The 25,966-nt window shown below is 37.6% G+C and overlaps 1 protein-coding gene across 5 annotated transcripts in view; it reads right to left on the bottom strand.

Annotated features, from left to right (window-relative positions):
• Window positions 1-2,355: 2,355 nt before the first annotated feature.
• The window catches only part of GPR85 (G protein-coupled receptor 85), a 49,646-nt gene continuing 26,035 nt past the window's right edge, over window positions 2,356-25,966 (bottom strand). For 2 of the 5 annotated variants that reach the window (XR_014578667.1, XR_014578670.1), the window contains 2 exons: window positions 5,638-5,750; window positions 2,356-5,270 (listed from right to left, as the gene is read on the bottom strand). The gene's annotated coding sequence lies outside the window, so the exon portion shown is untranslated. Of the gene's footprint in view, window positions 5,271-5,637; window positions 5,751-12,146; window positions 12,331-25,966 lie in introns of all 5 variants that reach the window. The other 3 variants (XR_014578668.1, XR_014578669.1, XR_014578671.1) reach the window with 3 other exon arrangements.

Raw genomic sequence — 25,966 nt, 5'->3', positions numbered from 1 at the left:
TGATGTCAGGGAATACAGAGCTCTTTTAAGAATAGAAAGAATATTAAGCAGCTTTTGAGCAGCACAGCAATGTGACATTTTTACAAGGGACTCATTTGGAAACAAAGTAAAGAGATACTCAGAAGAGACTGAGAAGAATGGTGCTGTTTTGCTTTCATACCATTTGAAGATGGCAATGACTTATCCAATGGCAAGTCTCATCCTCAGGAAAGTATCCTTCAGTAAAACACCAAATCTCAGAAAAATGGGGAGTGTAGATACTGTCTGATGTGACTGTCTTCTTAATTCTCTCCCCTTCTTAAAGTAATATTTGTGATTTCTAGGGCCTTGATTCTAATCTTGGAAAATTAACCAAGACGTTAACAGATGAGAAGATACGAATGCTCATGTGAGGAAACAGGAGCACAGTCACAGATCCACTCACAAACAGTTCTTGGATATGAAGGAGCGATTTCCACAGGCAACGAGTTGAACACCAGTATATCAAACATTTTTATGAGAGAAAAGCCTCTGCAATATTTCAAAAGTATTTCTACCCAAAAGGCTACCTGAAAAAAAAAAAAAAAAAAGTCTCCACAAAGCTCTTAAGGGCTTCATTGCTGGTCTTTCCTATGGGTGTTGCTCTGAGCATCCAGAGGAACCGACCCCGATTCTGGCAGGTCTGTTGGGATGTGCAACATCCAGTGGAGAGATGGTGACCTTCCCCAGGCCCCAAGACTGGGGCTTCCTCCCCCACTGAAATGCTGCTGTCACCCCTGAGAGAAGCTCCTCTTGACCCCACCTCCTAAGAGAAGGACCTAAGAGAAGAACAGACCCATCTGTCCTTCTCCTCCCCTCCCTCCGTTGCAATACCTCCCTTACTCCGACTGGTATGTGGATGTATAATGAATATAAAGCAGCTGCGTAGGATGCCCTGAAAAGCACGCCTGTTTTCAGCAGTGTGGAAAGCAGAGCAGTTTATTTGGATTCATCACTGCTGTGTGAAATCATGGGTTTTGATTCTCATTCAGGGTGCTCTGAGGTGAAATCCCACTGGAATCCTTTTGAAAACTGGGTAAATGCGAGAAGAATCAGGCTCATTTTATACAGTTATTCCCTGAATGTAGATAAATGCAGATCACCTCAACTCTTTATAAATTGCTTTATTCAGCTGATGTATAACTCCCTTGTGGAAAGCCACAGCCTGCTGAAGTGAGTCTAGATCCAGACTCAGCTGTTTTAATTTGCCTTGCATCTGTTTATTTGCAAAGATATTAAAGGACAAAGTTTTATGAACCTCAACCTATACATGATGCCTTAAGGAAGAAAACCGTCTCTGGGTCTATTTGCCAACTGAACTGGTAACATTTTCCCTATGCACACCTTGAGAGCATTATGATGGGGAAATTGCCATCCCTACTCAGAAAGTAAACCTTCTTCTAGTTAGGTACAACCAAGGCTACTCATGGCTACATTTCTTCCCTTTGTTTTCTTATTTCATGTCCTCTCTGTTGTGACAGGCTGCACTATCTGAGCAATGAGCCGTGAAACTGCATTTGTTCACAAAATGAAGCTAAAGTGATTTGGTCCCAATGCAGCAGAAATTCAGCCATTCGTCTTTACCTGTAAAAGAAGCTTTGTCCCAAGACTTACACAGTGAGATAAAAATAAACAACAAACAAATACAAGTGCCAAAGACCTGGAATCCCTCTGTGGTGTACAGTAGGGATCTGTAAATCTTTATTTGTTCAAACAAACAAACAAAAATGCAAAAGAAGATGAACTCTGAATTTTGTGGCGCACCTCTAAGTGCAAATAATAAAATCATTTCAATAATTATAGCCATATAAGAACTGCTGGAAATCCAGAAATAGCTTGTTTTCCATATGAGGAAAAAGACTATGACAGAACCCCAATTAACAGAGGCTTGGAGCAGAACTGGTCAATATCTTCTTTGAGGTGAGAACACCAACATATCAGAAGGCTCCCAGCCTTCTGCCATAAAATGGTAAATGAAGGAGGCAGATTAAATACAAAGGTTTGAAAACAAATCTTCCAGCATCCTTGTGGGACAAGTCTTTTCTTCCAGAAGAAGCAGCTTCTTGTTTTCCAATCCAGCAGCTTTCAGTGGCTCCCTTTGTGGGGGCTCCTCAGAGTTCCCTGGAAAGCTTCTTGCTTTCCACAACTCTTGAGGTTGACACCATTCCTGTGGCCCGCTCCTTTCAAGCATCTCCTTCAGCTGAACAAGCACAGCTGCATTTGAGGAAAGCACAGTGTTGTTGTGTTTGTTTTTTTTTTTCTTCTTCTTCTTTCTTCCCTTTCTCTGATTCTTCCTCACCTTCTGGTGCTTTATCCTCTGCCACGTAGCCACTGTATTATTTTAGATAAAACATACACTGTACAGTACCGTTCACTGTAAACAAACAAACAAACAATAAACCCAAAACACTAATAACACACAAATCAAACAGTCATAGCCTCCACCACATGGGACAGAAAACAGGACAGGGGAACCCTATGCACCATTGTGAACTGCCAAATATCCTGCTCCTGTGGAAGAAGGGAGTGTGGAGGCACTTAAAATGAACAGGCGTTTGATGGAAAAGAATCCTCTTTTCCTCTTGTGGAGTTTCCCAATGCCTGGCCACATTCCTCAGCTGGATGCACAAAAGACGTTTGCCTTAGGGAGATAAAACAAAGAAATGTTATGGAGACACCACATTAATGGAATTTAAAGGTTAAGACTGAAATAGCTTTCATTCTAATCCATTTAGTCCCTTTAATTTTCTGAGAAAATTTTGCATTTTAGCCCAATTGTGTTTCCAGGCAAGCCAAATGAGTTTGCTGTTTGATCTACGAAGACAAAGGTAAACCATGTGGAAGCCTCTTGCATCCTCCCAGATACCCACCAAGTGCTGTGCTCTTTCAGGGTCACCAAGCAAAGGCATGCAGTAGTTGTGGCAATCTGATGCAGGTCACTGACTCTGCGCACGATGCTCCTGCATTTTCTTTACTTTGAAAGTAGGGGGATGTTTGGAATTACTTTCACCTGCAGAAGATTTCTTCTGGGAATGGGACAGTTTGTTCTGTATCAGAACAACATCTTCGTTTAGCACTGGGAGCAAGCCTACCCTCCAACCTCATTCTGAGAAAGGGGAGAGACACAAGATGATATTTGCAAAGCTGGATGTCAAAGAAAAAAAAAACAGACCTCTGAGTAAAAACAACCCAAATGACCCAGCTTTCATAATAACGAGGAAGCTACACCTCTGATTGCCTCTGGGGTTTTATTTAGTAAACAATCCCTGGCAAAAGCAGTTGACCAGTGCCTTCATTTGACCACTTATATTTTGGTAAGGTTTGGCAGGTATTCAGCTTAAATATTTTTTTTGTTGCAAAATTTTAAACTTGCCAAGGTGATAAGTTAGTTATGAACATTTCATCAGCTCTAACACTTTTTAAACCCTCAGAGAGATTTCTCCCTTATTTTATTGGAGGATGCCTTGGGTAGAGTGGAATAAAGGATAAGGTGTTAGTGCAGCTAGCTTGAGACCCAGGAGAACCAAGTTCAATTTTCAGCTCCACCATAATCTTCTTGTATGACAGTTCATTGTTTCTGCTTCAGTTCATCATTTTTATTACATTTGAAACAGAGCTGAATATCTTTCTAGATTTCTTTTCTAACCATGAGTTGTTCAGCTCTGTCTAGTAGTCATTAAATGAAAATGAATGGCCTAAAAATATGGGATGCTAGAATGGGAAGTTTTTGCGTCTGGGAAATACAAACGATGCTATTTCCTAACTCAGAGCTGTAAAACATACTGCGATGTCAGTAGTTAGGCCATTAAAGTACAGTAACTAAAAATAAAATAAAATGTTTCTTTAAATATCTGATACAACAAACATAGGTGTTTTTTTTTTTAATGGAAATCTCCAGTATTTGCTATGGAAGGGGGAAAGTATACAATTTTTCCAAAATTTGGAAATACTCTGTCAATAGTGATAGACTACATAAGACATCTGAATACATGATTATGTAAAAACATAAACAAATACTGACAAAACAACACAGCTGTATTGCAGAAGCTTGGTCCAAATTTTTTTTAAGAAAACTCACATTTTTAATACACTTGTGTGGACATAAAATGAATTTGCCAGTACTACTGGATAACAGTATGAAAGCAGTCACTGAATCTGCAAAAAATGAAAGTAGAGTTCTTGATTTTAGTGAACGAATAACAAATTGATTGCCATTGACTCAATGGGCCCCAAATTTCACTCAGAAAATTTTAATTCTTCTCTGGTCTCTAAAGTTATAGATGAGAATGGAAGTGTAGCAGACACAGATATTATATTGGAAGGTTTTTCATTTACTCATATTAGTGACCATAAAATATGAAGTCTGAAGTTACAGGTTTTTTTGTTTTTTTGTTTTTTGAAGGGTATAAAATGGTTGAAAGACTTTAACACATCTAACACTCCCAGGGTTAGTAGGTCTTTAGCTGAATTTGACAACCCATTTCACACTTTATTTTCCCTTATATTAGAGAAGTGATGCCAGTGAGTTTAAAAAATGCTAAAACTTATGTCTAAAACTTGATTACTCAAAAAGAAATCAATGAGGATTTATCATACCGAGGCCTGAGAATGGGCTGTAAAACTGAATTTATTATGATGCAGTTTATAACAAATAGATTGCTTTGGATTAGAACTGAGAACTAGTGACTGAAGATCCCATTCAAGCATTATTTTTGGAATAATATTTAATATGAGCATGCTTGTTACTTATCAGTCAGAGAAAAAATTATTCCTTAAATTTTGAGAAGAGAGAAAATTCATTTTAAGTGTATTGTATTTCCTTGGGCAAATCTGTAATAACTGTCTGTTTTACTTGTTATTAACAGCTGAATGGATAAAGGTGCACGAGTCAGCCTTCTTCCTCTCTACACTGTCTGTTGGTAAGGATAGTTGTTCAGTTCACTATTTTTTTGAGAGCTCTTGATGATGCAAATGTACAGCAATGCTCTCTCCATGTCATTGAAAGAGACCAGTTTTGGCAGACCACCTTCCAGAAAGGATTAGAGTTTTTTAAGGACCAACACTTAACTTTATAGCTGTTGCCAGATATTTTATGTGATGCCATGTTGACTTGTTTGGAAAAAGGATTTTTAGAAATAGGTCTATCTATCTGTCTATCCATCTGTCCGTCTGTCCGTCCATCCATCCATCCATCCATCCATCCATCCATCCATCCTAGTTTGAAAGTCAGGCAGACATTTGAGGTGGGAAAACTATAGAACACAAATGAGTCTTAAAGATGACATCTCTGTGTAGTAAAATGGTGGTCTAAGGCCACTGTGAGACATAGTCTTCAGTCATTCACATCATTTTAATGACTTTACATGATTTTTGAATCTATTTGTATGCCTGTTAGCTTAATACAAATGACAAATATGTAGCAAGTTTTAACTGTTTTCAGTATGGGAATTAATTAATTTGTGAATGAATTTGCAGTCCTGACCTGTTCATGGCTTTGAGATAATTATGCTGTAATATGTAATCATAAATTATAAGAGAAAACAAATTCCAAGACTAGTCAAACCACAATATACAACATGATTTGGTTAAACAAATTTGACTAAACTAAAAGGTACTTACCTGAAGATGGAGAAAGTTGTTAGAATAAGTTTCCTAGATGTGATTCTGTCTTGAAAACAGGCTAACAGTTATGTAGCGTCATGTAGATAGGAGATACACAGACACTGCCTGTTCTGATGAATCAAAATAATGGGTTATCCTGCTTTTCTCAATATCCTATTGATATTAATAGATATCAGTTAAATCATTCCAAAGATATGACAAACTCTGCACCTAAAGGTAAAGTTCTACAGAAGTTAATACTAAGCATATTTACAGACTTTTTTTTTTTAACCAAATGTACGGAATTTTGAATGATTTATTGCAGTCCATTACATTCTGAACGTTTGTAGAATCACTTCAGTTGGACCATATTGATTTTCAATGGTTCTCTGGATTTCTAATTATACAGTTCTACAGGACTTGACAGCCCCTATCAATGACAAAAAACAGCTTCAATCAGACACTGAAAATGGGACAATCTTGATGAAATAACATGGTTTCATTAATGTCTGCTGCAGAACAGCATCCAGATGCTGTCCTTAGTCATGACTGACTTGCATTTAGAGTGATATAAAGACATAATAATAACATATAAAGACAAACAGTAAAATTCACCTACTCTTTAGCAAGATTGAGGCTTTACTCAGAATTTTTTAATGAACTTGAGCTTACCAACTTATCTTCAGGCTTTTGCAGACTCCCACCAGCCACAAATGGCACAATTCCTGTGCCACTACACAGGAATTTCTGCAGCAGGTAGCAATACGAGGGTGTAAGACAAAATAATGCAATAGATGTAAATATCAGTGGCCCCTACATTCTTTAAAATTTAAAAGGTGCATAAATCCATCTCTTTTTAGGTCAACACTTGTACACGTGCTTTAATTTAAGCTTGTTTTTGAAGCCTACTGAGTCCGATAGGGTTTACCACACTTGTGCTTTCCTGAGCAGGAACCTGCAAGAAGTGTGTGAGGGAAGAAGTGCGCCAAGCTGCTGGAATGTGCTGCTGCCAGAATGTAACTGTAATTTTCATGACAAAATTCTACCAAGCAAATAAAACAAGTAGACAGCTGTAAAGCTCATTGCCTACACAAATAAATGAATATTGTTAATAGAAGCAGTAATGCATACACAGAGAACTTAAGAACTTAGTTAAAAAGAAATATGTTCTTTGAAAACTTCATGAAACGTGGCCTTTACCTTTTGGCCATGATATATTTTATCTTTATACTATCACATCTTGTGGAATTAAGTAAATTGCTGGCCTTAACATCTTGATAATGTGCTTCTCTATGGAAATATTACTTCCCTTGGAAAAGGAGAAAAGAGAATTGGATTTTCCTGAGACTTTTCGAGATGTATCCTCCTTAGTCCAGGAATAATTCATCTGAGAATTTTAATGAAAATTAAGAAAAGTCATAGAATCAAGATTTGCTGAGTGTATGGCTTCATTGAAGCTGATATATGTATTTTTTTTCTCTGATCTCCAAGTAGCTTGACTTTAACAACTTAGGCTATTTTACAGGTCTCGCTAACCATCATTTAATAGGAGTTTTATCATGTAAAATAAAGGTTGTTCCCCTACACTCAACATTTAAGAGACATTGAGGGTTAAAACCAACACTTTTTTTTTTTCTTTTTCTTTCAGTGTTGGGCAGATACTAAGTAGGGAGGGAAATGGATGGGGTCCAGAACCTGGGACCTACAAATAAATGAAGCCAATTTAAATGTGAGAGAAAATGTGTTGACAAAGGACTTGAAACTAACTGCCTATGGAGAAGGGCTCAGGGAAAAACCCAGCATTCACGTGTCCAAGCTGGGTAACAAGAATATGACATTCTCAGAATCCGTGGCTTTTTTGAAAATATTGACTCATTTTCACAAGTGTGTGTTTTCCTTCTCTCTAGAGAGCACTCTTAAAGATGATTCTATTTCTAGACAGACAGATGCCAGTAACTTAATTTATTCTTCTTCGATTTCACATCTTACACTGTTTGTGAAAGTTGTGCCCAGCTCTTTGCTGTTTTGTTACTGCTGGAGATACTCTAAAAATAACGTGTGTGAGAGTGATATTTTTAGTAATCATTTTAAATTACCTTGTCATTGGTTGCAATCACATTAATCATGTTGAAAATTTTGGGTGCCCAAATAAATGCATGTACCTCCCTAGGAGCATCATTATAATTTAATACTAACATCCTTTCAATACAAGTGGTAGTTTCAATGAGAGAAGTGTAAGATACTAGTTGTTTGTGAGACTAAGGTGAGTTTTTGGAAACTAAGAGATTAACTTCTATTATTTTTCTCAAATAAGACTGATAGGCTAAACAATAATATGAAACTGAAGTGGTCTAGAGGAACAGAAAGGAAGATAAAAGTCTGACATCCGGATCTGTGGACAGATGCAGTGATGAGATTTATAAATCTTGGATCCTGAGACCATTGTCTACATTTCCAATCTTCACCTCTAATGGTGACACGCCATTTTAGGAGGGATGGAGGTCCCTGGGCTGGGAGATGTTCTGAGTTAGTGGCCAAGCTGCTAAAAAACCTGGATAATATATATCTTTTGTCCCTCTGAGGACAGTGACACAGCTGCTGCCTGCCATCATTGGAAGAATCGATGGCCCGCCAAGGAGAGCAGCTCTCACTTGGGGATACAATTTGCATATAAGCACTGCTCCCATGGGTAAATTGCCATTATGTAAAATAAACCTTAACAAAGTTCTGCCTTGTGTCATTTTCTTATACGGTAAATGAGTATTACTAAAAGCTCTCTCCTTAAAAAAGGCATCTGTTTGTAGCCCAGCTCATCACTAAGCCATAAGCTTCTAATTTAATTGAGGTTTTCCAATTTAACAACATTTTCTTATTTAAGGCCAAGGTGGTCATTTTTTTTTGTCTTGAAATTGTCTCTTATTGAATTCCTTTCCCATCAGTTAGGAGATAGTTTTTGACATCTTTAAGCCACTCAAATAATAACTTCTGACAGCATCAGTGTGTCTTAGTCATGGCATCCTGAAATGCTACTATTTCTAAAAATATAAGGGAAGATGCCCATGATTTTTATAGTATACTGTAGGTAAATAAATATATAGATTTATTTTTAAGGTATTTTAAAAGAGCTTAGAAAATGCTGCTAGTACTTCAGCATCTTTTGTTGTGAGAAAGTGAACTGTTATTTCTGTCGCTTGTTGAGAACTGCTATCTTAATGGTTTGTGCTTTGTGGCAGTCCTGAGCCTCACAAAGGCTAGGTTGAAAAAATTCATGTCCTTTTTGGAATTCAGGAAACCTGACTGTCTAAAAATTATAGTAAATTCTGCTATTAAAAAATACTATAGCAAAGAGTTTTCATGCTGCTTTATTTTATTTAATGTAATATTAAAGTTGTCCTTAAAACTGCTTTGCAAATGCTTGCACAAGGACAGTATTTTTCATTGCCAATATGTTGTCTAAGTAGGAGTCCTCCAACAAAACATTTTTTGTTGTTTTACACAGATTTTTTTTATTTTTTTTGCTATTTGGGACTCTTTTATTTTTTTTTAATGAGCAGAAATATTAAATAAGCAAACATGGATAATTATATATGATATATAATATATATCATATAATGTATACATATAATATATATTATATATAACTTATTCTGACATTGTTTCTATCAAGGAAACAAGTCCGTCCATCAAATAAATTTTAAGCATTTATTGGGAGCTGGTAATCACAATGGTTCCACGATCATAGGAGCTCTATGAATTTTTGATCTACTAATATAGAAACACAAATCTAATTTTCCTTGCTTGTATCACAGTGCACAATACCATGTATAAATGCTCAATAAACTCCAAATTTATGCTTTTTTTTTCTTGCTGCAGTATGTTAGATATCAGAAAAAGCTTCATCTAATTACAGCATTCCTACAGAATATGTTATAGGGCATCACCTTCCTCTGAAATCCACTGCATTTTGCTGCAGTGATAGGATTTCTTTTTTCATATTATTCATCTCATGTAACACACTCCCCCATCCCACTCTCTGAAAAATATCTTTTAAATCAAATCACAGTTCCCAGAAATGTATTTTCAAAGTCTTCTAAAACATTTGCTCCAGGGCTGAAATCTGCATCTTACCAAATTTCATCAACATAGCACTGCTTGTAAGCCTACAAATCTAAATTATTTAATAAAAGAACTCTTGAAAGAAATTTATATTTATTATGGTAATCTGAAAGTTTGAGTGCTAAAAGGTAGATCTTACCATAAACTGATCACAAAAATTATTGGAAATTAAACTGCTTTACTCATGAGCTCTACAACAGTGTTCAAGTGGAAACTGTGACATCAATGCCTGCGATGACACTGTAGCATTTTCAGTACTGTATTTCATGACTGTGCCCTACAGGCCTTCTGAAGTGAAGGACTATGTTTCAGCAGCACACAAGGTGTTTTTGTGTACAAAATAAAAGGCAAAGTTTGTTCCAGACCCCTTCTCGTTATAACCTTATGGGCAGGATTCCAGTCTCCCCCCTCTCTCCCAGAAATCACTGTTGCTGATCCTCTTAATCTTCACCTTTTATTTTGTGAAGGTTAGCTCAGGATGTGGACTAGAGATGTACAAATATGGTTATTATTTTCTATGCCTTTCTATGCCTAAGCTTTCTTTTTTTTTTTTCCTTCCTCTTTCAGTTCTCCAAAATAAACAGGTGTTTTACCAGGACACCTAGGTGTTCCTCTTATATGGTTCCAGTTAGTCTAAAATTCATCACTGTGGCTTTTTGTTCCAGAGTATTCTGATGAAAGAGCCTTGAACTTCCAAAAAATGAGTCTTTCTCCCAGAGTCAATAGTCCAAACTTACAGTAATGCTAGTAGATAAACAACTATCAACTGCTCCTTAAAATAACTCTATTAGATTTAAAAGTGTTTTGGTTTTTTTTGGTGTGTGTGATTTTTTGTTTGTTTTTATTTTTAATTATTTCTTGCATTTAGAGTGACCTTGAATTGGATTCAATCTTATTGATCCATAACTCTTGGGTTCAGTTTGAGTATCTTTTTAAAGGAGTAGTAGAACATTTTCCATACTCTAATTCTCCAGCAAAGATATTAGCAACAGATTATATACCACTGCTTACCTCTCCTCTTCTTAAACACTTGCCTTGATTTTTATCAATAACATCGGATCTCAAAAGTATTTAACAAATAAGGCAATGATTTTTATCAGAATTTTGGAGCTAAGGAAATAGAAACACGAGGTTGTGAAGTGACTGCTTCACAATCAGTTGGAAGATCAGTGCCAGAGCTGAGAACTCAGCTTTCCATTCCCACTGTGGAGGTAATGCTGTCTATCTCGACTTCCTTATTACCAGTGTTACTAAGAATTCCTTCTAGACTGTGATACTAGTTTCCCTGTAATTTATTAATTTATTTTAGTGCTGTTTTGGATTTTAAAGTTGTCTAGTATTTATCAGAATGAGTAGGTGCTTCTATATTCTCCCTGATGAGCTTTGATATAAAGAAGTATGTCTTGTCAGCAACACGTGTATGCTTGTGAGTGGTTTCCTTTAAAACTCTTTGATAGTTTAGCTAGATTTCCTCCAAAGTATGACCTATTATATGGATCCAGCCTGCTTAAAGTGTTTTCCTACCCCACAACCTCCTCCTGCAGCCTCTTTTCCAAGTGTCTGCAGGCAGGAGCAGGGAGTGGGATGCTGGTTGAATTCACTGGTTTGTCAGCCTGTGACGTGTTCCCTGCCTCCTTCTTTCCGTCTCTCCACAGCCCCTTCATCAACAACACATGGCTAGATAGATGTGCCTCCAGCACATGATAAAGATAATAACATCTCCCATAATAATAGGAGTGTGTTTGTGGCCCTAGGAGTTCCCTTGTAGATGTGGCTGGATGCTGTTCGTGTGTCATGGTGCCTGATAGATTTATTTGTCTTTTCTTTTTTATGTCTTGATGTCCTTCTCCTCTGATACTGGAGCCTGCTGATGTTACTTGGTATAGTGCCTCCTTTACCTCTCAGATACAGGGCACAGTACTTACTGCTCCATTATTGACAAGACGCCTCACATGAGAAATAGGTCTTACAGGATTTGCAAGGTAAACCTGATATGAAGACATTTGCTTGGCTAACTTCATAGAAAATAATAAATAAAAGTATTAAATCAGATCTCTCATGTAGATTAATATTCCTGCCTGGATCAGAGCAGATGGCTTGTCCTTGCATTCTTACAGCGAAGTCCTGGTACTGCAAAATAATTTCCTACCTATATTGGGCTTTGATTCTGCAGGTCTTTTTAGTCAGTATACTCTTGAAGTTTAAAACTTGCTCCAGTGTTTTACTTTTGATATGTTTATTTCAGTCTATAAGTGGGGAAATGGACATTTTTATTAGACGACCTACTTAAAATGATGACTTATTAAAAGAAGCTGTGGTGCATTTTTCAGATAGTCCTTACTCCTTTCATAATTAGTCCTGTTTCTTGGAAAGTTTCTCATTCCCCTAGTCCCACCTGCCACTTTACTTACATGTTTCTGGAAGAGGAGAATTGTGTCCTGAATCAGCAAACTCAAAGACTCACTTTTGCAAATCAGTTCTGTAAACAAGGGTGGGTTCAGTTGTGCGTTGAAGTAATTCCCTGAATTTCATTTATCTGAAACTTTTGCTTCAAAAGAGACTATAAGATCTTTTCTTTACTGTTTCTTTGTTTACCTAAGAAATTAAACATATAAACTTTTGTTGTCATTAATTATAGTGGTTCCCATTCCATCTTTAAAAATTGAATGATAATTTTAAAGTTAAAACAGAATTGAAATTAAGTATATACATATATATATATATTTATTTTTTTCTCATACTAGCAACTGTTTTCTCTGGCACCTTGCAATAAATCAACTACAGAGCATGTCTGTAGCCAACACCAGTAGCAAAGACTACTATTGCCAGGAGTAGGATGTATCTTAGTAAATGGCAGAATTTGTTATGGACTCATTTTACCCACACATAAACGGAGCTAACATATTTTCAAGAATACAGATCTGTTTAATTTGCTACTCTTTGCAGAGAACTTTTGGAGCTCCCAGAACATATCATCGACATTCTATAGAAATGTGAACTTATTATTTTTCAGAATATATAGTAAGCCTTATTTAAAAGAGTCTTGTGGAATTTGTAGATTCAAAGTGACAAATATTCTACATATATTGTGTGTTAGAAAAGATATTTTAGAATGTAGAATGACTTAATGAAATAATATTGTTAATATAAATTTTAAAGTAATTTTCAAAGCAAATGATCTGTTCTTTATCATGGCTGAGCAATCCTAAGGATCAATTATAACATTCCCTTAAATTTTGTGTCACTTTTCCTATGGGAATGATGGAACCATATCAGAATTTTGAAGCCCAAAAGGCCTCTAGGGAACAATTGTGATGAAGATTTCTCTTAGAAAAATACACAGATGGAAAGGTTTGTTATGATCACAGTTGGATGAAAACCATCCTAGGGATTTGCAAATGGCAGTTGGCAGAAAATATGCAAATTATGATTCTGATATAGTAGATCTAGAAATAGATTTGTTATGAGTTACTAATTTTTATAGATACTTATTCCTTACTGTTTATTTGTTTTAAGTTGCTTTTGTTGGAAGTCATGACATGACAAAAGAACTTTGTGATAGGGGCTGAAATTACTGCCGTCTTGAATGGAGATGGGACATTGTACTTTCTGTTAAATAACTGAAATAACTGAAAAGGAAAACAGGCAGAAATATTTCTTGATGGAAACAACTACTCCTTCAGTGGTGTAGACATGGAATAATATCAAAGATCATTTAATGATGAGTTACTACTTCAGATATGTGAAATCAGTAGGAAGCATTGGCAAGCTACAGTGAAATCTGCAACATTGAGAGATTACTACTGACGGAGAAAAAACATTTCTTTTCCTTCTGTCCCTAAAGCGTAATGAAAAATATGCACTAATTGATAAGAAGAGATCCCAAGTCTGGAGAGAGCCATACTGGAAGAAAAAAATGACTGTGATGAGGGATGTTACATGCATAGGAGGAAGGAATATTTAAGACCAGATCTTTAGGAAGTCAACATCTGTTAAACATGCAAAACATAAGGAAAACAGTAAAACTGACATTTCTAATGACTGACATCACTAAGAAAACACACGTCAGGGCATGGAAAGCCAATGAATCTGTGTTTGTAATGCTCAAATGTTTATTATAGTTCTACAAATAAATTATTCTCCTGTAGAAATTTTTACTTTGTCTTTTGGTTGAGATCTGTACAGGCATGAAAAGTGTAAGTTTTACTAAGAGGTAGGATGCATGAACTTCCCACTGCCTCTGGGACAATCTCAGTCTAGCCAGGAAGAAGTGCAAAACTGTCAGCAATTTTTCTTGTGATCCACAGCACTTATGGCACTCAAGGAAAGCCACTGCTTCTCTTGCTGTTCTTTTTTTTTTTTTTTTTTGTCTTAAAATAGATCAAACTCATACTTTTGTTTTAAAATAACGGGGACACATATCACAGTCACTGAGCAAAATACTGAATCTTTGCAGAAGTCATCAAAACTTTGTTCTCTTGACTATCTCTAACCATAGCAGTAGAGTTCTGGTTCACAGAATTACAGAATTGTTGAAGTTGGAAGGGATCATCTGCTCCAAGCCCCTGCTGAAGCAGGACCATCCAGAGCAGTCTGTCCCCAGGTGTGGCCTCACTGGTGCTGAGTAGAGGGGAAGGATCACCTCCCACAGCTTGCTGACAGTGCAGCTCAGGATACCATTAGTCTCTGATGCAAGGGCACGTTGTTGGCATGTATTAAATTTGGTGTCCACCAGGACCCTCGGGTCCCTTTCTACATAGCTGATTTCCAGTCAGTTGGCCCCAGCCTGTACCAGTGCGTGTGGTTGTTCCTCCCCAGGTGCAGGACTTTGCAATTTTCCTTGTTGAACCTCATGAGGTTCCTATCAGCCCATTTCTCCAACCTGTTGTGGTCCCTCTGGGTGGCAGCACAACTTCCTGGTGTATGCACCACTCCTCTCAGTTTTGTGTCATCAGCAGAATTGCTGAGGCTGCACTCTGCGCCATCGTCCAGATCTTGTTGACTAGCACTGCACACATTATTGACAAAGCTATCTTGAACCATACACAAAACACTATGCAGGTGATTTAAAATAATCTTCCAACTTCTCATTTAATATTGTGCTTTGGGCATCGGCTGAAGTCTTCTGCTTCCAAATAAAGCCGAATGTTCTGCTTAAAATGGTGACTTTCGGACTAACGTTTGAAGTACGTGCAGATCACTTCTCTGTTTGATCTATTCCATTTCCAAGTCAAACCCTCCATTAGTGTGTTCAGAGTAAGTTAATATGATGGTTATATTACTTTCAGAAAGGACAGCGTGATATTTTTAGGACTATGAATTGCGATTATGGGATGCCAGTCTTTCAGATTTCATTTAGACAGACAGTGCTATCTTCCACATAATCATTGTTTTGGAACCTAAAATTCTTTTGTCGCAGGATCTGCTGTCATTTCCCCACTGACAATATCTCAGTATGAATGACTGTATAATACACAGTATAATATATTATTAGAATTAACGTATGTGCTGGGTACTGTGGGGTATAATGAATGCGTGCAAATTTGCCCAGTTCAGTGAAAGACCACATACACAGGGTACCAGTGATCCCTGCTTCAGGTAACTCTCACCTATAAACTCTACTAGGCTGATTATGGGATTTATAGTTGTTTTGCACAAAACAATGATATTTTGAGGGCAGGTATGAAATAAAAAGAAGGTAGTGTGTTATTTATCAGCAATGGCAGCATAGCCTATGTGCTTCTTGCTGAACAAACCAAGAATCTGTAATGTTTTGCTGGAGAAAAATGTGAACTCTATGTAGGCCAAACAGGATTATCTGCTTAACGACAGCAATTTGCATTACTTTTAATAGGATTTATTCTTAGTGGCTTGTAGCAGAGAATGAAAGAAACATCTCAGCTCTTTAAACAAGATGTTCCCTAAATGAGTTCACAGGGTTACGTGTAATACTGGTATTGTATAGGCACCACTGTGAAACAAGGCTAAATTCAATGACACAACCAAGAAGAAACAGAGAGGAATTATTTTAGCCCTTCTGAACATAAGCAAACATTTTGTTAGTGAAAAGAAATCCTTAGATAATTTTGGCGTGAGATGAGGCAAGGAGAAATAAAGACTATTAAATGTGTTCTTTAGTGCATTAGAGGAACTTTTTGTGAAAAGCAGAGTGGAGCATCTACAGTGGGTGCAGAGCGAACCAGAGAGGATCACAGAATCATTTAGGTTGGAAGAGACCTCCAAGATCACCTAGTCCAACCTCTGACCTAACACTAACAAGTCCTCCACTAAACCATATCGCTAAGCTCTACATCTAAATGTCTTTTAAAGACCTCCAGGGACGGTGACTCAACCACTTCCCTGGGCAGCCCATTCCAATGCCTAACAACGCTTTCAGTATGAAAGTAGGATGGTTTTGCTCAGACAGCAGAGCCAGGCTGTCTGGCTGGGTTCTCAGAAGCTGCTCTGGTAACCTCCGCAGTGAAGGTGAGGGCAGATGCACAGAGCCTCCACTATTGACATACAAAGTGCAGAACAGCAAATGTGCAACTTAATAGTAACAGTTTTTCATATGTCATTTCACTCTTGCTACGAACCCCCACACAGTCTTTGCATAACTTAGGCCAACGTCTTTAAGTTGTGTCAAAAAGCAGATGACACTTTTGTGCTTCGCACTGGGGATGTGTAAGCTGCATAGTAAAACAGCTAACCAGATAGCCTTAACTACAAAACCTTGCTGATTTGTGAACTATCATCCCCCTTTACCCTTTTCTTGCATTTTATATGCTGTATCCTTGTGCATTTTTAAAGATAAAGGAGATCAAGCCCAACATTTAACACAGTGTCATATGGTGTGATATTATTAGTAGCTAAAATAAATTTAATTTGTGTCATTGAAGAAGCTCTAACAGAAAACTAAAGCTATCTGTAGGCATTTTGGTATAAACTCCTCCAGCTGTCTCTATAATCTGACCACAGAATACTTCAAATATTGAACCATGTTAATTTGAATAGAAATATGATCTGCATCACACTTACTTCCCAATAATTGAATAGCTGATAAAGTATCTGCTTTGAATGAATACATTTAATTGAAGGAGAAGCCAGTATGAAATACGAGCCTTTACGAGGAACTAATTGTGTGGCTTAAGTTACGGAAAGATGTGACTGGCTGTTGACTGACTCTGAGTTCCCCAGAGGAAGTTTTACTTCCAAAGTAATTGTAACAACCCTACCAGTGTAGCGTGGCGATAATCAAGACTGATGCTTTCCCAGATTACCTCCTGTTGTTTGATTAACCAGGCAAAATGTCAAATGATTTCATGCCTTAATAAGGAGCTACATGAAAGTATGGGGTTATCAAGAAATATAGAGGATGTTAAGTAAATACTCTGTAGTCCTTGACTGCTCTATAGTCAGTTTTATTCACTGTAAAAATTGCTTGAGGCAATGGCCTTGAGTTACCTTCATAAGAGGTGAAAGAAAATAGTATGGGAGGGCAGGCTATTGACTGGTGCTAACGTATCAGACATTTGGGATAGGGCCCAGAATGTTGTACACTGTGATGGCACCAGCTATTGTGCACAAAGAAACACATTTTTCAAAGTTACAGAAAGAAATAATGTCAACACTTAGTTTTCCCACCAAATGGTAAGGAAGCACACAACTTGCAGACTGCAAATGGGAAACCTGTTATTTGGCTTAGTGAAAATGCCCCTTGAATAGCAAAGACAAAACTCCTGCTGATAAACAGGGCACTGTCTTTTAATGTTTTATCACAACAGAATGGGACAAAACTGTGTAAGAGAATAGCAACACAGTTGTAGGAATGTGGATAACTCTCCTGATTGAACTCTGACAAACTCATCAGTGCAACTATGAAAATGAGCTGAAAAATCCCCCTTCACATCAATTCCAGCTGGTAAACTGAAAGTCACTTTTGTACATGTAGTATTTACCTGAATAATAACTTGATTAAGTACTCCTCATCTGAGTCAAGAATCCTCTGAATAACTAGAATGCATGATCTGTACTTCTATTTTGCTTAATAGAAAGCCCAGCAATTACGTCGGTCAAATTATGCCAGTCAAATTAGACTATTGAGAAGAGAGAGAAATTCATTACACCAAGAAACTATGCTTCTGTACAGCATTACTGTAAATGAGCCCAAGTGGACTAAACCCATGAATCACTCATACCTCATGGTGAAGAGCACAAACAGCCACTTAGAATGAGTAAGACTCTTTGACTTGGCCTGAAAGCTAAAAATACGACCCTGTATCTCAACCTTCGGATAAAGTGCCAAAAGAGCTCAGGATACTGACTGAATTCCAAGGAAAGGGGATTTTCTTTAAAATTATCTACAGAATGCTGTAGGCTTTTATGCATGATAGTCTTGCATATATAAATGAAAAAAAAAATGTGGCTGTAAGGATTATTGGCTGTTAGTTGGCAAATGCAGAGGTTGGGGTCGGGAAGTGTCATAAAGCAATAAAACCAGGCCCTCATGGGGCGCAGAGCACGTACAACTATGCATGGTATTAATCTTGGGGTTGATCCCCACTTAGCAGATAAGGTCATTTTGAACTGATCTGGTACTTTCTGAGTACTAAATATCCTGTATACATTCCTAATATACTCAGAACAGCACAGACAATCCTGCAACTCCACTGGCACAAAAGCTTGACTGGCGTGAAGCAAGGGCCTGTATCAGAAAACACAGTCTCATTTTAGTAGCAAAATCTTTGCGTGAAGTCAGCAGAAACAAAGATGGAAATCTGAATTTGCAACAGAATTGTGATAAGACTGAGCTGAGTCATTACCTTTTGAAAATATTAATGGCAAGCTCTAAGTCTGCAGTTTGCTTGAAATTCTTGTCTGCTTCAAGAACTATTTTAACTAATGCAATTCTCTACTGCGCACTCTGACTAAAACACAGAGATCCCAAGAATGATGAAAAAACTCAAAGTGATCAGCCAAATGAGCTGGATGGTGTGGTTTAGATCTATTGCCCCTCTTGGATGCTGATCATACCCCATCTCCCATTACTGCAGCTGCATGTGCACTCCTGGCACAACCCCTGTACATCAGGAAACTTCCCTCATCACAGCTTCTGCCTTTGTGGATAGGTGAGGAAAGAATATTTTGGTTTGACAGGACTTCTCTTCCTTAAGCTCCTGCCCCAGGTGGTGTTTGCTGCTCCTTGAAGAGTTTTTGCCTGGTTCGACTGCATGCAGCCAAGAAAGTATTGATGACAGAGCCTCTGACAGTAACACAAAATATACTCAGTACAACCTCTGTGGGCCAGATTGCTTCATACGTGGCTGAACAGGACAATTATGCACTCTGTCCTTGGGCAGGATCAAGCAGCAAGGTAAAATCCAGTATCACTAAGTGGCAGTAGTGCGGTTTTATAATACTGAATAGCAGAAGCAGCTGTGGAAGCTGAGGGCTTTTTTGGTTTTGACTGCAGAAGCAAACTGGGACTGGGTATAGCACAAAAAGAAGAATATTAAAGAAAGGTATGCTAAAGTCTAATGCCATTTAGCATGAGAATGGCATAAAAAATGTAAGATAGAAGACATCTGTGATGTCTCTTTGTGTGTATATTACTGAGGATTCCTCTCAAAAGCATACAAGTATACAAATATTCACGTTTTCTGTAGTTGTAAGGATGCCTGTAAGAGAATTACCTGTTTCATGTTATCTGTGGAAATGGTTCATTTTTAATAGTAATGCTTTAAATAATGAATCACTTCCAGGGCTGGGAGTAAGCAAAAGCATTTTCCATTTGGTTATTCATTCTCTTTATTTGCAGAGGCCATGTAGGAATTCAAATTAAATGAATCTAAAGTGGATGTCTTTTAAGATGGAAAAATGTAAAAAAAAGCCATATAAAATTATTCTTTTTATGGCTTAAGAAGACATATATCCATACTGAAATTATACAAATTCTGTCTATTTTTCTGCGGCTATTGTACTTTTTTTCCCTTCTGATGTGAGCCTGAGAAAAAATTAGATTTGCTTTCCCAGTACAGCTTGAAATTAAATATTAAATAGCTGATTTACCAGGAAATGTAAGGTGTTTCCAAACAGTCTCCTTTTGCTTGAAACAAATTTATTGCAGGAACAGAAAAATGCATATTAGTCATCAAAAGCTGTTTATAGATGAGTTTAAAGTGCTATCAACTAAATGATTCTCATCATGTAGACTAAATTCCAGACCAATAATGCAGACGAGAATTAGTGGAGGATGGATTAAATAGCCAGAGGTAAACTGAAAATGAGGAACAGTAATAATTTGCATTTGGCTTGTGACATAAATCCAATAGAAAGGTTTGTATTTTCTAACTTGGTGTCATCCAAATCTTACTTTTGCTACTGAGGCCAAAATTTAAAAAGTGACTGCTTATTTTAGATCTGTATTTGATGGAGGCCAAGTCTGATCCTAAATATGTTAGGTTCTTGAGCTTGGAAATAATCCTGACTTTGAATACTACTGTAGAATGCAGCGTCCTAGTCAAAGGAGATAAATTTATTTATTTATTTATTTATTTTTAAATGGGTGAGGCATGAAAGCTGTGTCTGGACTGAGGGTGGATGTCTTCTGCTCTGCAACTCAAGGTCCCTCTTCCTCAGCCCTTCACCTCAATGGGATCTGCTCAATGGCATAGCAGTTTCCTTCCTGCCTCTCTATCCAGACTGAGCTAAACTGCTGCCACTCGGCCTTAAGCTTGACCTAAGCCTGCTTCATGGAGTTGACCTAACAAGGATGTAAGTGGGGACACTTAATGTGTGTCTTGACTGGGTAAGGGTGTGTAATAAACATTAAACTTTTCAGTCTAGGCAATATGGTTGAAGTTCTGGGTATGCACAATATTGGTATTACTGATAATTTTTCATCATCACCACAAACACAAAAATGCAGGAGTTGACAGCCTTACTAAGGAGCCAGGCATAGCTTTGAGGCCTACACCGCTGAAATTCATCGCTTCGGCTCCACAGAGGTCCCATGTCAGGTGCCAAGATACTTTGTGGATCTGGGCACCACCACCTTCCCCAAGGTCCCACAGGAAACCTGTGTGAGTTTTTTGGGTGTGGGTTCAGCAGGGAATTTAACCTAGCTCTACATCTGAGACTAACCCTCCAAAACGCACAACCCTATGCTTTAATCCTGTGTTCAGCAGTCACTTGTTAAAATATCAGGATTTCCAGATTTTGGATACTGCCTTTTATATTGAACTGAAAGCTACATTACCTGTACAGTACTGCTGTAAATTTATAGCTTGCAGAGCTTGTTGAAATCTTTTGGGATAAAAGGTCTTGTATAAATGCAGGTGTTTTATTAGTACGCCAGGGGAAAAAAACTGAACTACTGAGTAAATATCTGCAGGGTGATAAGAAAAGGTGAACTGTCACTGCCAGTCACACCAGGACAGTGACAAACGGCCTGAAAGAGATGCTTTGAGGGCAACAGCAGATGCTTTAAAACCGGATGAAACACTGAAAACAGACACTTGGACCCTTTTGTTTTATAGGGTCTTTCTTAAGTATGGGAGTGAAAACACCAAAAGGATGATAAGCTTTCTCTTCCCTCAGAGTCCTCTTGGCAAAGGAGAATTAAACCTTTAGAACAAAATAGTTTGTCCTAATGGCATGGGAAGAGGAGCCAACGGCTGATATGCAACAGAGAACACATTAAAGGTGGCTGGGATTGCAGGAATGTTTGGGAATAGAGGCAAAGCGGGTGGTTGAGGGCTGGGATAGTTTTGTAGACTGCAAGTTATAAATTGTCCTTTGTGGTTTTGCCATCTAATATCTCTATTCAAAATTGTATTGGCTGTAAGTAAATTAGATAAGGATACAGCATCTACTATTGTGACAACGTTTTCTTGTGGAGGCCAAACCTCTCTCATCAACAAAAAGCTTTGCCAGAATTGCTATTATATTTAATGAACCAGAAAATAATATACAGCCAGGTTAATATTCTTCCAAAACTTCTATTAGAGGCCACAGCCAGGGGAAAGGACACTGTATTAGTGACATGTTGCAGGAGGTCAATTACCGTGCAAATTCATTTCACCTGGTAATATTTTAGTGCTCAAACTTTCATCTGGCTTGCATGGATTGGAAGGCAGCCTGCATGGGAAATGCTCTGTAAAAGCAGCGTTGCTTTCAGTGGGTTACTGCATTAAAAATTTACCTTTTGCATTTTTGTCATTTACAAGCTAACAAATGGTGACAGCTCTGCCCTTTTAGTCATAATAACCTGTTGTCCACACCTTAACACCCTCCTCCCTAAGGACTAAGTTATTTTAATAGAGAAATTTAATTAGGATTTCCCCCCATCCTCATTTTTGCAAGCTAGTGCACTTCTAGACTTGGTGCTGAAATATAATGGAAAAATGCGGTTTCCCCAGGAATTGTTGCTTGACTAGATGTGATAAATATTAAATGTTTTAGGACAGTTTGTTCTAATGAGGCTAGAAACTAGTTCTGCTGATACAAATGATTAAGGTAGGATATGATAGACATAAGGTTCAGATAAGCACCAAGACTGTAAGGTGATTATCTAACCTGACCTACTCTCTTTCTCTTGTCCACCTGGTAGAGCAGTGACAGCAGCCGAGTCGTGGGATCCTTTCTTTAATTTAGACTGCCTGTCCTTATAAGCTTTTGCCAGAGGAACAAGTGCAGAACCACTCACTCCAACAGGGCCCAGCACTGCGGCACCACAGTCCTAACCCTCCCTGTACACATGCCACCAAGCCACCAAGGACTTGTGGTAGAGTCACTGTTTCATCAGCCTTTCTGCTGGCCTGTATCAGGCTGATCTTTCAGCAAAATGAATTTTTCTTTCCCAGATGGGATTAAACAGTAGCCCCAAATAAAACAGTTCTTTCAGTCTTTCAAGCTAAATAGTCTTTTCATGACTTTCTTTTAAGTGCTGCTGTGGGCTTCGCTAAATCTTGATTGGCTTTTCAGCATTCACCAGGACAGAAACTGGTCACAGTTGTCCGGTGGCAGTCACATCAGTACCCAATGTGGAATGACACAGCCCCTTTACTACTGTTCACACAGTTTTATTTGTGTACTAAAGGATTTCATTTGGCTCCTTCAGCCACACCTGTGCACCAGAAGCCTACACCTGGCTGATATCTACCAGCACATCAAGTCATCCTTGCAATGACTGTTGGCTAGCATGCTGTTCTTGTTCTCCAAGAACAGCTTCAGCTGAAGAAAGATGTATACTGTTTGTTTGTGCCTGGTCAAAAGCACAATCTGAATTGTATCAGTGATCTGTCAGCTTCATTATTCACTGCCTCCTCAATTTCTGTAAACTTTCTCGGTCATGATTTTTTTTTTCTTCCAGGTCACTGATAAAAAAATGAAATCATCTGAGGCCAAGAACAAATCCTTGAAGGCCCCCATAAAAAAAATCCTATTTGATGCAGATTCCCAGGCTACAGTTTCAGGCTGAGTTCTGTCATTTACCTAGTTTTCAATAGCTTTAATCAGTTATTTTTGTATCCTGCTTCTTAAGCAGAAAGTTGTACAGGTCTAGGTCAAATGATGCACAGAAGTTTAAGTATGTTATATCCTCAATATTGCTTTTAACAATCACATTTGTAATTTAATCAGAAATATTGAAATCTCTATTTATAGGTCAATTAAAACTTTTTTGATTGGCACTAATCATTCATTAACCACTCTTTAATCCTATCACAAATCCTATTATTAGGACTAATCATTTTTTTTTCCAACTGTTTCTTTATCTGCTCTGATATCGATACCAGGCTAATCAGTTTGTATCTTGAGTAAATCTTTAGAAGCATAAATGCTTTTTGCAGACACTGGTCCAAGATCATCAGCAACAATACAGGAGTTTGTTTATCAGGAAGGCAATACCTCTGAGCAAAGAGGTATATTCACTGGGCTATAACATCAAGTTCCCTCATGTTTGCTTTCTTTTCGGTTTCATCAGTCTCACAGCACTGATCAAACAATGATTCCATTTCAACAGATTATGTCGTAGTCCAGTCTTGGAGCATGGCATGAAACAACTGAAGGTTTGAATTCCTTCAGCCTGAGGAGGGATTGAATTATCAGGTCTCTAATCATTCCCAGAGTCCTGTTTTAAAATCCTCAGGAGAGGATTTTGTGTTCTGGATCTTGACTGGACAGGAAAGCCTCCTGGTGCTGAAGGTCAGAAGAGGGTTTCTGTGCCCACTGTGAGGTTCTTACTAGTGAGCTTTTATTTACTTTGTTTAGTTCGTAGACCTTCTAGGTTGCCCTCTGAGTAGGCGCCCCCTTCTTGTTAATCTGATATATCCTCTAAGGGTATGCTGCCACTCCACTGAATCAACATGTATGACATAGCTGCCTTATAGTCAGGCTTTCCAGTGTCTGAATTACAGGCATCTCAATAGTCATTTTGGTTCTCTACTTCATATTATTGAAGTCAAGGGTAAAGAGTCATTCACTCTGCTGGCAGTGCGCCTGGATGATAGTCTGAATCCCCAACTGTATATTGATTTCACTAATATCAGAGGACTTACAACGAATAAGGACTTGCTTTTAGCCTATATTTTGTAAATATTTCAATAATTGTTCTATCTTTTCTAAACATTGCCATTCTATTTATAAAGAAAAGTTGTAAGTTGTTTTGTATGAGTTTATTATTAATCTTTCATCTCATGTCACTTAAGTGTTGCATGCCCATATTTCCTAGTCAAATGAAAGTATAATTTAATAACTATACTTAAAATTGTACTTAATTCTTTTGTGTATTGGGGATCTCAAGATTAAATTCAGTGGGGCCAATTCAATTAGATATACTGTAGACCTCAGTGAAGATGCCAGCTTCTGAAGACCATAGTTATTAATCACTATGAGCCACATCATGTCCTCTGAGTTAGCTAAATACATACACAGAGCTGGAGTTAAACTGATATCCTTGAGGACAAGACCTTCAGCTCCTTTAAAGATTAGACGATGATAACAATGCTATCACTTAGCCTGACTGAAGACAAATTTGACTATACAAACCTAGCAATGAATGCTTTAAAGATTTTATATCTGAAGTTATTTAAAGTAGAAATCATCCTAAAGATCTCAAGTAAAAAAGCTGTCATCCACTAAAATGTGTCTGGATGATACAGAAATACTTGTAGAATCAATGCAAAGAAACAAAGTAAGTCCTGCGATGATTTCTGATCACTGTTTTCTACTTTGTCATTTATTTATTTATTTTTCTCTAAGGACACTCTGAAATAAGAAGTTTATCCTTTCTACAGTGCATCTGTACACTGAATATACAGGGCTTTGCACAGGGAGCACGGGAGGCAAAGAGCTCTTCACCTTGGACAGAGATTAGTTTATCCTCCCATCTGGTGTTTTAAGATTAATTATTTATGAAAGAGTGAAATAAGTAAACTTTTGAATGCTGTATAGGAAATTTAGATTTTCTAATAAAATACTGAAATGAAAAACAAACATCTCAGATTTCTGTGATCTATTTCTACTTTAGGGAAGGTAGGAATGGACCAATCCGCTTCATAAATTATCTTCCAAAAGCAGCCCTAATCCATGATCCTAAATTCAAATCCTACCTCACACCCAACCAGGACATGTGTTCTGCAAACTTTTTATTCCAAGTTTTTACAGTGAAGAGGAAAACCTATTTGAATTCCAGCTTCTGCCTCATATTTACAAACTCACGTATTTGGAAAAGTCAGTTTTAAAGGGAAAAACAGTCTTTAAGAGACATTTACATGCACAGATACACAAATCAGCCAAGCTGACCCCATGGTATCTGGTTGGATCGGAAGTGAAATTAAACATGTTATTAAGCTATTAAACATTTGCACTAAGGATGAAGTCTGATAACTGTTACTTTCTATTATATACTGCAATGTTAGCATCAATATTTCATAACTAGCATCATAGGATAAAATGTATAATCATTTCTCTTCACTTTTTGCACTGTGGTCAACTCCATAAAACACTCGAACGTATTTAAATCCAGTAGTGCCAAACTAGATTTTATTCCCTAAGTAACGGAGAGAGGACAATAGAATTTGTGTTATCATTTACTTTGAATATCCTTCCCCATATATGTATCAGTCCTGCAAACATTCATGTGCATAATTAATTATTTGCATTGCAGAGGTACCACTGAGGCTAACTAAAGCTGTACTTGACATTTTTATATTTTATTACTCTAAATTCA

Source organism: Anser anser (assembly GCF_964211835.1).
Source record: "Anser anser genome assembly, chromosome: 1".
NCBI classification, from domain to species: domain Eukaryota; kingdom Metazoa; phylum Chordata; class Aves; order Anseriformes; family Anatidae; genus Anser; species Anser anser.
Note: the sequence above shows the minus strand (reverse complement) of the source record. Positions and strands in the feature narration are given on the sequence as shown.